Consider the following 12,046-nt stretch of genomic DNA (forward strand, 5'->3'; position numbering starts at 1 on the left):
GTCTCGCCACAGGAAAGAAACGACTGGTCCACATTCGCCGACAGTGGCACACAACGCGAGCCTAAGCGGAGGAGGCGCCCTCGAGCCTTTTATTCATTTCGATAACGCAAGCGCCGACGCATACTTTAAAAGCCGCGACCGCCATTCCCACGGGCGAAGTCGTCGGGAACTCTTCGCGGGAGACCTTGTTGGCCGCGCTGCGAACAAGCATGCGTGCGGCGCGGCGTTATACCCCCGCAGCGGCAGCGTCGCCCAACCTCTTTAGCATCGCACGACCTTGACCACTCTTCTTTTTTAAAACTCGCGCCTCGCATCGGGAGTGCGAGGTCGCTCCATCTTCGTTTCGCGCACTCGGTGCAGCTCCGAACAACAGAACCACGTACAAGAATGCCTCGGAGTGGGCTTTCTCTGTGAAACCAGTCATTCGACCGGCTGTTTCCTTCGTCGCGAAGCATGCTGTTAGCGTGACTTCAACCTCGACAGCTTGTCAGGGCGGGTGTCGCATCTGGGGGGTGAGGTAGTTGCACGTACACTCGAGGCTTTTGTGGTGCTCTTGTGGGCGTTTGTTCCTCCGGGGCGGAGGCCGTCGATAGTGAAGGCGAACTTGCGGTCGTCGGTTCTTCTCACGAGACCGACCCGCTTCCAGTCTTGGACTGCGTCCAGCGGTCGTGTCGTTCGGTGTGGTTTGTCGGCCTTCGTTTAACCGTACATATATAGGGTAATATGGTGGCTTATGCAGGATATCATGGCGGAGGAGGGGGGGGGGGGGGGGGAATCTTTCAGAAAGAAAACGGAGGAAAGAGTAAAAAAAAATCCAACAAAACAAGAAAAAATGAAAAGCCAAAGCAAGTTATTTACACAAGTTAAAAATACATTCCGACTTCAAGAAGAAAGAGAGAGAGAGATTGCTTTATTTGAGCCGCTGAAGTGGGAGTGGTTCCCTAGTCAGGGAATTCATGGGATGAGCAAAAAGCCTTCGCTCTGGGTGCCAGGAGTTGCTGGGCGTCCAGATGGCCGCTGGTCACCACGTTCTCCCATAGCTCAGGGGTGGGAAGAGGAGATCGGAGAGGAGGGAGTTTGTTGTTGCGCCCACACTGCATCATAATATGAGTGAGTGTGCCGGATTTTGAACAGAACTGGCATTCGGCAGTGTATGTAGAGTGGAAACATACGATGCAGGCGAACTGGGTGAGGAAAGATTTGTAGTCTGCGGAGTAGCGATTCTTCTTCCTTGGAGAGTTCAGGGTGAGGGGGAGGAGAGTGCAGTCTGTCGGACCGGTAATATTGTGTTACGTCTTGATATAGTCACGAAGCAAAAGACGACGCAGTTCTCTTGAAGGAAAAACAGGTTTATTAGAGCGAACTTGTGCTCCCTTAAAGGGGTCCTGAAATACCTTCCGCCGATGCATGGATGTGCATGTACCCAAATAAAGCAATGTATATTTGCAATCTCCTCCCGCAAGAATTTTGTTAAAGCGATGAGTATTAGCTGAGAAATCGTAAATCAAAAACCGCGCATTATCGCCGCTCCGCGTTTCCTCCACCTTTCGACTTACTCTCCGCTGTTGACGGCGCGCGAGCCTGGCCTCTGTTACGAATCGGCCAGCAACACGAGTTTTCCCGCACCAGCGACCACGTGGGAATCGACCATGTGCGCCCGCGTGTCGGTGAATCGTACTTGTCTCGTCATGCCGGGTCAGTCACCTCGCTTTGGCACGTGTCTTCGGCGGCTGCCAGCGCCACACCCTTCAGGCACCTAAACGGAGGTTGTTCCTTCGGACGGTAGTGCTGAATCGAGCGACGTGGTGGGAAAGCCTGCAGTCGAGGCAGCAAACGGTTTGCAGGGTTCAGTTGGGAGTCATGACGATCTCGCCACTGAGCAAGCTGATTCCGTCCTGCCACCAGCTCAGGTAGCTGACCTCGAGCAACGGCCAGCCGAGCTCATGCAGATTCAGGTTTCTGGGGCGGCTGAGCCGTCTTTTCAGACAGGGCAGCCTGGTTGTAGTGTAGTTCTGGCAGGAAGGAAGGAGAACGGAAACACGCTTCGGTCTTCGCGTGCCGAGGTTGTCGCTGGAAGCGTGAGGGACGACGAGGTAGTGACGGTTGGGAACTGCAAGGTGTCTAATGGTCTCGTCGTGCCCGTTTCACTCCCAGCTGATGTTCCCGACGATAGGTCATCATCGGCTGAGCTAGTTGAGGTTCCGGTGTCGCCTGTGGCTGCACCGAAGTCGGGAACCGACCAGCCTAAAGGGGAGAACGCAAACGCGTTCCGGCGTTTGCTTGCCGAACGTGTTCGTAAAAAGGCGAGCAACGAGGAGGTAGCAAAAACTTCAGCGCGTAATTGGGGCGCGTGTTTCAGTGCGAGCAAAGCCGTGAGCTCGCATCGCGCCGGGGGAACGCCGCCTAGAAGCAGTGCGCGTATAACGTATGAACGGGGAAAAATCCCGCTCGCTCCTCCGCGCGCTCGACCTTTGTCGAACAAGACGACCGGTGTCATTTCACGCGGTCACAGCAGCGTTGAGAGAACGGCTGCACCGAAAGTGCGGTACCGAAGGGGAAAAACTCAGGGCGTTGACGAGAGCTCAAATCGCAGCTCTCGGCGCGGGAAATGGCCTGTTGGCGCCTGACTTTCTCAAATTTCTTTGGTTTTCCTGAAGCAGGTTTCGCCTTTTCGATTACGTTTTTTTGTGTGTGTGGGACATTTCCAATCACAGGAAATGTCACCTTTCAGGTTTGTGCACTTGTCTAAAGTACTGTTGGGCTAAAATATAACTAGTGTAGTTAGTTATTAGCGTATTTTTTCGCACCTAAAAGCCTGGTAGATCTTCAGTGTGGATTTGTCTTCGCACTTGCCGGCGATGCGGTTGTGTCTTGCTGTGTTGTTCTGTTGCTTGCCTGACCAATCCAGAGACGTTCTTGGGGAGCCACTTCTCGTCCAGTGATCGGCCCCGAGAAGCTCCAGCACGGTGTCGTACAGCCTAGGCCTGGAGTCGAGCGTCTGCTGAGCACTTCACTGCGAAAGCATCCCTCCGGACAACGGTTGCAGACCCTTATCCATCGGGATCTCGGACCCCCGGCGGAGAAGCTGTTACGAATCGGCCAGCAACACGAGTTTTCCCGCACCAGCGACCACGTGGGAATCGACCATGTGCGCCCGCGTGTCGGTGAATCGTACTTGTCTCGTCATGCCGGGTCAGTCACCTCGCTTTGGCACGTGTCTTCGGCGGCTGCCAGCGCCACACCCTTCAGGCACCTGCGCGTCGGAGAGTCCCGCCCTGACCTTCCCGGCTTAGACGTTTCGCTATCAGCGCGATCAGAGTTGATAGCGCGACCCCGGCACCTTTCAAGGACACTCTCCCCCCTCTCTCGGACGCCACAAGGGGCGAAGATGACTCGCGATCTTGGAAAGACTGTGCGTGTGTGTGTCTATGATTTCGTGGCGTGTTACTCTTGGGGGCGTTTTTTGGGTATAAAAGAAGCAGCACAAACGCTGATATTCATTCCTGTCTGAGCAGCGAATCCATGCGGTCGCTCTGCTCCTGTCCTGTATTGTAACCTCGCCCGTCGGGGCATTGTATGTTTTTTTGGCTTCGGCTCACCTCTCGCTATGAAGTAAACAGTTACGTTAGCCTATCAGCGTCTGGACCTCTTCTCGGCTGCAGTCGCTCTTCACGGTCGCAACACCTCCCATGATGCTGCGCTCCGCAGCGGTGACGTACTTCCGCTATTGCTCTGCTCAGACCAACGTTTTTAGATTAGGTCAGTTTGCCAACTGCGCCTCGAGAGGCGGTACCATTTTGTCGCCATTCCGAGAGGTGGCGCTGGCGTTGCGTTGAGATCTAGTTTGGGGAGCGAGGCTCGCCCCGGCCATGTGTTTTCGCTGTGGTGTTGGTGCTCGCCTGTTCGTCACGTCTGTATTAACGTATTAGATCTGTGCTGTCATCGTGCATACATATTTTAGTGGATCTCTGAAGTGTCGGTGCTGTTTGTTGACGTGCTGCGCGCCGGGCTGCCGTTCGGGGTATGCTTCGGAAGCGGCAAAGTCCGTGCAGCGGCATTTCTTCAAAGCGCCGAAGGGTCCTGACGGATTGAAGGCGTGGGAAAGCGCGATTCCGCAGAAAAACTTCAAGGTTACGCCATAAACATACGTTTGTGACATTCATTGTGAGCCTTCAGACATCGTCAACTGTTACGAACACGCCGTGAACGGTCAAACTGTAAGGATACCGTAAGGCAGGTGGAGCTCGGAGGGACGGCGCGGCGCCCCGTATTTTCCCTGACATACCTGAGCATCTGTCGGCAACCAAAGACGTCAAAGTCATGCTGAAAACCACCCAAATGGATGACAGTGGTTCCCACCTATGTTGCGTCCTGCCAAAATGATGGACCTTTGCGCGATGAAACTGGCGTAAGTGGCGGTATGAGTGGTGTAGAAAGCGCCGAAGTCAGCACGTACGTTGGGAACTGAGCTGTGGTTTGCGGTTATGCAGGAATTCAGCAAATGTCCGACATTTCAATCGTAGAATGTGAAGGCTTCGCCTACCCAGGTTATCTTCTACAAGCTCGAAGATTCTGGGTGTGATTGAGAAGGCTGCAGTAGTCGGGCAAAACTTGTCGGTTGAAGTTAATTCAAGAGGTTTGCTTGTCCCGCCGTGTAGCTACAGCGATAAAAATGGGAATACTCAGCCCCAGCTGGCAAGGCGGAAGAATGTAGCATCATCCCTTAAAGATCATCCCATTTGTTCCAAGATCAGCCCTTGGAACAAATGTTACCTGTTTCCAGACGTTTCATCCGCAACAACTGCCGTGAAAGGGCATGCAGTGTGTGTGGCACAACATTCCCGGTGCTGTCAGATCAGATCCCTAGCCGGCGCGGTTGCTAAGGCGCCGTGCTGCTGGACGCAAGGACTCGGGTTCGATTCCCAGCCGCTATTCTGATAGAGGCGGAAAGCGAAAACACCCGTGTGTTCGAGATTTCAGCGCATGTTAAAGATCCCCTACGTGGTCAAAATTAATCCGGAGCCCTCCACTACGGCGCGCCTCATCGCCTGTGAAGTGTCGGCGCGTTAAACCTCTTATAAATCAATCTGACTAGTCAAAACTGAGAAGTGTTGCCTATCTGTAGATTGCAAAAAGAAACTAGCAGGAAAAATCAACGCAGAAGATAGCATAAGCGATGGCTCAACGGAAAAACTACCGGGCTAAACGCTTTAAAAAATCGGCACATCAGCGCTACAAGAAGATAAATGAAAGTTTCTGTCCATCAGATTTACAAAACAACAAAAAAGAATAGCAGTACGACAAACATTCTGATCCGAGAAAAACGTTTATTTCTTTTAAGAAACGACATTTATACCTGTCAAAGAAATAAAAAAACATTGGTTTAATAATTGGTTCAATTTTCTTTGTTAACAGCGAAGCTTTAACAAATCGTAATTTTTCGTGTCCGCACTTAAAATACCAAGAATTTGCTGAGCTCGCACGTCAGCACTTGGTTTCCAATCGGCTCACTTTATCAGTTTTGTTGGGGTTGTAAATATGTTGTTGTGAAAACGTGCCTACTGCATTTGCTTTCACAGCATAAATAAAAATTTCGAGGCGTCTTTTCTTGATTCCAAGTAGATGGCTGACTATTGTAGGCTTCCCCGCAGTTTCAGTAGCATAAGACGCGTTCGGATATGCTTTAAACATTATTGAGCTATAAGAGATCCCGTACTGGGGGAAAATAAATATACGGAACGGGAAGCAGCCGAAGACAAGCGGACTGTACAGTGTTTGCCTTGCCTTTTTTTTCCTTAAGTACAGCTTGTTTCTCGTCATAATGTCGATAAAAATGTAAAGCTATTGTCACTAAAGCGTAAGAGTAGAGCAAAAGTTGGATTTCGCATGTCAAAGAAGAACATTAACGGTGTGCGGTGGTCGTTCACCGGCGCCTTTCCAAGCAAGGAGTAGCAGACGACGCGCCGAGACCGATCTCAACTAGGGTGCCTGGATGTTCCTCCTCGCCGCCCCTCCGTGACGGGTGGAGACAACTGCGTCGTCTGCTACGGAAGCCGCCATGTCGATCCCCGCCGCTGGGGCAGCGCGCTGCAAGCACGGGGATGTCCTATCGGATTCTTATATGCACACGCATTCCGTGGCCACAAACCGCTTCCAGAGGGAAGGAGAACTTATTTGTGGGCTTGTTTGTACGTCTTAACAGTGAAAACACTGCGCTAGCTAAGTCGACGAGATGAAATAGCGGGAGAAACACGGCACACAGAGGCGCGTCCGCGCCTACCGCCTATACGTGCGTCTCCTACTTTTTTGTTTTGTAAACTTAAGTCAGCGCAATGTCTCTACACTTTTAAATGTAACACGCATAATAATGCATCATTGAGGCTCGCTTCTTGATCGTTAGTTTTGGTGTTAAATCTCATCTGCGAAAAAGTTGCGTCTTATATAAGTGCGTTCGACCGGCAATGTATTGTGAAAAGACTTCGCGGGAGAGGTATATGTTACATGAATTGCCCTGTTCTTCCACTAAGTCTGTCTGATTTCGCAGTTAACTGATATTAATCATGAGCCTTCTTTGCCGAAAATCATAGCCGCAAAAAGCATACCTTGTATATACAAGATAATGCGCAAATGGCGAAGCGAGGGCACTCAGTTGTTGTAGTAGTGTATGTAGTTGTTTCTCCAAGGGCAAAACAAAAGCTAAAAGTGAATGAACGAAATAGCAGAGGCTTATCTAAAGCACCGCAGTTAACACATAAAGAAAAAATCTGCCAAGAATCCCCAAATGTATAGCGCTTTGTAACTGAAGAAAATGCCTAATCGGCGAAGCCATTTAATAGGTACAGGAAATAGTGGCGCAGCATGCAGATGTTAATTTTGGGTGAGGCGGTGGACCTTAGAGCTGTGAACAGGCCGAAATTTCTAGGCCCGGCCCGACGCGCCCCGATAGAGACACGGCCCGGGCCCGAGAAATTCATAAAAATTGAGCCCGGCCTGAGCCCGACGAATATTTAAAATCTGAGCGCGAGCCCGGCAAGAGCCCGCCAGAGTGTTGTTAAATATCATCCCTAGTCCGACAGGATATTAACATGAACTTGAAGATGTTTGTTGTTAACCTAAAAAGCGTAAGCACAAAGCGAATACGACTGTCTAAGATTTAAATTTCCTTTAAACTTGGACCGAACTTTGTACAAATTATCCTCACTTTGAAGCTTTTTTTTTTCGGTAGCCGTGTAACTTCATTTGCCAGCCTTCGAAATCAAGGCACACCCGAAGATACCTTAAATGGTTCCGAGTAAGGTGATTTTTTTTATTATTGTAATTCTTCAACAGATATTGCACCTTGCGTTCTTCCATTCCTTGCTGAAATTTTTGTCTTTCCCTCTAGTTACGTTGGCAGCATGATTTTATCTGCGCTTCAGTTCTTTCTTGCCTTTAGTCATGGCTCTAAAGAAATTCTTGCGCGAAATAATTATGGGCTCTGCTTAGAAAATTGGTTCTTCAAACTCTGCACACACTGCAAAATCCAGGCCACGTTTGTTCTGTTTGTTTTAGTTTGAAAAGGGTTTGTTTTAGTTTGAAAAGGAGAGCAAATACAATCATGTTGTAGTCGGTGGCTGGAGTGTCCTCGTTTCCTGGCCCGCTCTCTCCCACTAATCTGATGGTTCGATTGATTGTAGGGTTTAACGCGCCGACGCAACGCAGGCGATGAGGTGCGCCGTAGTGGAGGGCTCCGGATTAATTTTGACCACCTGGGGATCTAACGCGCGCCGAAATCTCGTACACACAGGCGTTTCTGCTTTTCGCTTCCATCAGAAAAGCGGCCGCCGCGGCCGGGAATGGAACCCGCGACCTCGTGCTCAGCAGCAGGAACTAAGCTGGTGGGACCCAGACGTTTCTTTTATTGATGTGAAGGCTTTCTAAGTGCAATCGTTTTTTTATCATATCTTTTAACGGCGCGGTAGTGAATCAGCACTTCCTTTTTTTTTTTTTTTTTCACTTTACCGGAAATATCAAAAAACTTTCTCTTGCCAACAATTTAGAATTTGCTGCACAGGATAGCCGTGCCTCAGGAACTGCCCGGGCCGGATCGGACCGGCCCGGCGCGACAAAATTTTTGGTTCAAGCCCGAGTCCGGCCCGGGCCCGAAATATTGCATGCTACCCCGCCCGAGCCCGGCCCGCGGGTCGGGCCGAGCTCGGGCTTTCGGGCCGGCCCGGGCCCGTGCACAGCTCTAGTGGACCTAAGAACTTGCAAGAAAACTATCAGAAAAAAGAAAAATCGATTCACAATTAAAAGTAAAAGGATTCGGGATTATTTGGTAAAAAGTTAAAACAAACAAACACAACCAAACAAAGCGAGAAGTCATGAAATATAATTCAAGGGGAACTGATTACAACAGAAAGTCTCCCAGTTTGCTACACACAGCCACATCTCGTTATAATACTCAAAATGATGCAATGAAATCCCAAAAGTACGTGTCTGGTTCAGCACCTTCACTTGATCAATTAAAAATATTGCACAAGATACCACCACAGAAACATTCGCCAACCATTCCTGCAGTGGTTTGTGCACAGAGGCACGCAGCAACCAGGCATTTTGAGCCGCTAATCGCGGCCAGACAGTTACAGCACGTCGGCCGCTGCACAATTCGGCGGTTCCGCCGCAGTAGCGGGGATCGTCATGGCGGTCGGCGGCTCCGAAAACCGGTCGAGGCGGCGAGGGACCCTGCAAAGAATGTCTCCACCCTTCACGGAGGGGCGGGCGAGGAGGAACATCCAGGCACCCTAATCTCAACGCTACCGCAGCGCCACCGCCTGGTCGGCGACAGATCCGGCCCGCGCCGCTGTGCTTGGAAGGCCGCGCTCTTTGCCAACTGACCTAATCTAAAAACGTTGGCTCAGACTGCCGTTTTGTTGACACCATGAATCCCGCACTCCGATCAAGGCTGGAAAAGCGAACGAAAAATTTGGCCGCATGTATGCGGAGGCCTGGCCTTGCCCTTTCGCGGTGTACGTTGCTGGCGGCACATGACTTTTTATCGGCGGTGAACTCGCAGCCGCACGGGGAGGGTCGTGCGCTCGTTCCCTTGATGCACCGCGCACTGTTTATCCAAAAAGCGCCGTATCACATGTGGCCCCGCTGGTGCCGGGTCTTATTTTGCGGTGGTGGTAATTCCTGCCGGCGGCATGTGAAAAAGTCATATTAAACCGATACAGAACCCGTGCACAAAACGCTTCAATCATGTGACCAGTTTAGCTTGGGGCGACGCATGGTGGAGAGCGGCAACGTTGGCAAAACATGCTCCGCCGCGGCTCTGAGCTTTCTAGCGCTGGAGCGAGCGCCATTTCTTTGACAATCTCAAACATCGGTTGCCGTGGCAACAAGGCACAAACCGCTTTAGAAGTCAGTTACGGTTGCATGATCCCGGTTCAGCTTGGGGCCCCACTTCGCGACATGTGGGCACTGCAGGCGTGCCACTCACTCCCATTGGGAAGTGCGAGATGCGTTTGGCATTACAGGAGGCGATGGTGTGTGTGTTGTGGACGCCTTTGTTTCGCGATGAAATGCGACGTTGTGCTTCTGCGGGTGGATAGTGCTTCCCATGGTCTGGATTATCTTTCTCGAGCGACGTACGACTCAACCTCGCATGGGGTATGTGCAGTGTGCGTGGTTAAAAGCCATCGGCTTGTGCGCCAGAGTTAAGTGACTTGCTGTTCGTCCCCGCAAAGCGCGCGCGAGGTGAGTACCGAATTTACGACGGGCAGGAGGCAACCCATACTCTGTCAATCGTGGTTCAGACTTTCAACGCATGTTGTGACGTTGTGTTCGTTAGAAACACATCTCTGGATTGTTTTGAAGTTGAATAAAATGTATGCGTCAAACCCGGGCCTTCTGCTCAGGGCGTTCTCTGCGATTGCACGAAAGAAGTGCCACGGGGCTTCAACGCTTTCTTTATGGAACGTACTCAGGTAACAGAATATCCATGTCGTGTTATGGCCGTGTTGCATTCAATACAAACGGTCCAGCGTTTGTTTTACACTTGTTTCGTTTGTCGTAAAATGTCCAAGCACTCCGGCACTCCGCTGGCAGATCAGCCGGCGAGCCGACGCTGAGCAGACGACTGATCTCTTTGCCGAAAGTGCGTGAAAAAGCCGCCCAATAGCAGGATGTCTAGCTCATGACGAACATATGGGAATCGATGATGTAGACATGTGAAGATGGCGGCGTCCAAAAACACGAAGGGAAGGGTGAGAAAAAAGCGACAAACTCGCTTTTCTCCTCTCTGCGTATGACATGTTTTCGACATGTATGACACCTATGCCGTAAATTCGATATTTCCAACATTGCGCAGCTATTTTGATCTGAAGGGCCATGAGCCCGAAGGTTTTTTGTGGCGGGAACATTTTTAGCTTTCCTTTGATTCATGGCTGTACAAACAGCACCATGGGCATAGTGCGGTGTTATTTACAATTAGAGGAGCAGCTACCACACCCCGAAGCATTGCCGGGAACGGTTAACCGGCAACCAAGCGTGCATCGCGCGAAATTTGTATACACGTGGAAAATCCAAAATATTTTACAAAAAGAAACACCTGTTACTAACTTTACATGCCTGCGGACAAGGTTAGCCCCAATTTCCAGCCGGCACAACCAATGTCGTGCCAATAGGTGTAGGCGCATTCCCTGCTGCAAGCTGATTTTAGCTGCGCATACGATCGTACAAAAGAAAGAAAAAATGCCTGCCATGGCTGGCCAAGGATAACCAGGCACGCCGCCTCGATGGTCTCTTTCGCGGCGGCTACGATTATGGATGCGAGACTCTCACGCGCTGCTCCCATATGAGCAGGGAGCATTACGTAATTACCTTTGTTCTGCCTGGCTTGACTGTCACTACCGTGATTTTCGCTTTACAGTCCGCGGTGCGCCAGTTTCAGCCGGGAAAGGCGCCTCAGCGGTTGTGTTTGTCGTTTGAACAGCTTGTTTCGTTGGTTTGTTGAAAGGCGCTCCAACAGTCGCGTTTGTAGTCTCGACAGTTTGTTTTGCTCGTTTCTAGAAAGGCCGTGTCTAGAGTGCCGTCCGGCGGTATTACAAGCACTCCACTATATCGACGTCTACCGGCGTTTTGTAGCAAAATTGGCGCGTCTTGCACTACATCGCTCTAAATAGCGTAAAGCCAGGCAACCTAACCTCAACACAACATAACATGACCTAACGCACACAAATAGATCATTTAAAACACCAAAACTAACCTAAGCCATAGATATTATAGTTCAATTTAAAGATGAAAAAAAAAAACCGTGTCTAGGGTGTCGTCCGACGGTATATATACACTCCACTATATCGATGTCCACCAGCGTTTTGTAACAAAATTGGCGCGCCTGCGGCCCTACATCGCTTTAGATAACGTAAAGCTAGGCAACCTAACCTGAACATAACATGTTGTAGAAAAGGGCCCCAACAGTTCGCCGTGTCAACGGTTGCTTGACTCATTTGGTTTGTTTGGCTTGTTTTTGCGGGAAGTTTCCGAATCCGAACTCGGTTCAGGCATCGCTTTGCACGAGAGCTAAGGGGCATCAATTTGTGACTGCAGTTGGCGTAATCCTCTCACTTTAAATTACATTTAACGACTGTGTCAAAACAGCGTTACATTTAAAAAAAATACGCTTCACATTGCTTCTTCTAGGGAAAGGAGTAAAAAACCAGGGCATCTCTGATGAGCGAACTGATCCTGAAGCCAGAAGAAAGCGCGGGAAAACCACAAAAGCGCATGAGCAGTGTCAGGCAGCCGTCTACGTAATAATTACATAAGAATTACCCGAAGAAGTCGAAAAGGAAAGTCGTAGCGCAACGCAACGGCCCTCCAGAAGAATTCAGACGAGACGGTGCCCTCAACTCACGAGCACCACACGTCAGAGCAACGGTCAACACACCAAACACGGCCTCTCGGAAAAGAAGGGTGGTGGTGGGGAGGGCACGAAATCTAAATCCCAGCACACAAGATGAAACTGGACAACCGTCGACTGTGCGCGGTTGACAAATTATGGCTG

The sequence above is a fragment of the Haemaphysalis longicornis genome, unplaced genomic scaffold (assembly GCF_048455015.1).
Source record: "Haemaphysalis longicornis isolate Haplotype H1 unplaced genomic scaffold, Haemaphysalis longicornis Haplotype H1 scaffold_6, whole genome shotgun sequence".
NCBI classification, from domain to species: domain Eukaryota; kingdom Metazoa; phylum Arthropoda; class Arachnida; order Ixodida; family Ixodidae; genus Haemaphysalis; species Haemaphysalis longicornis.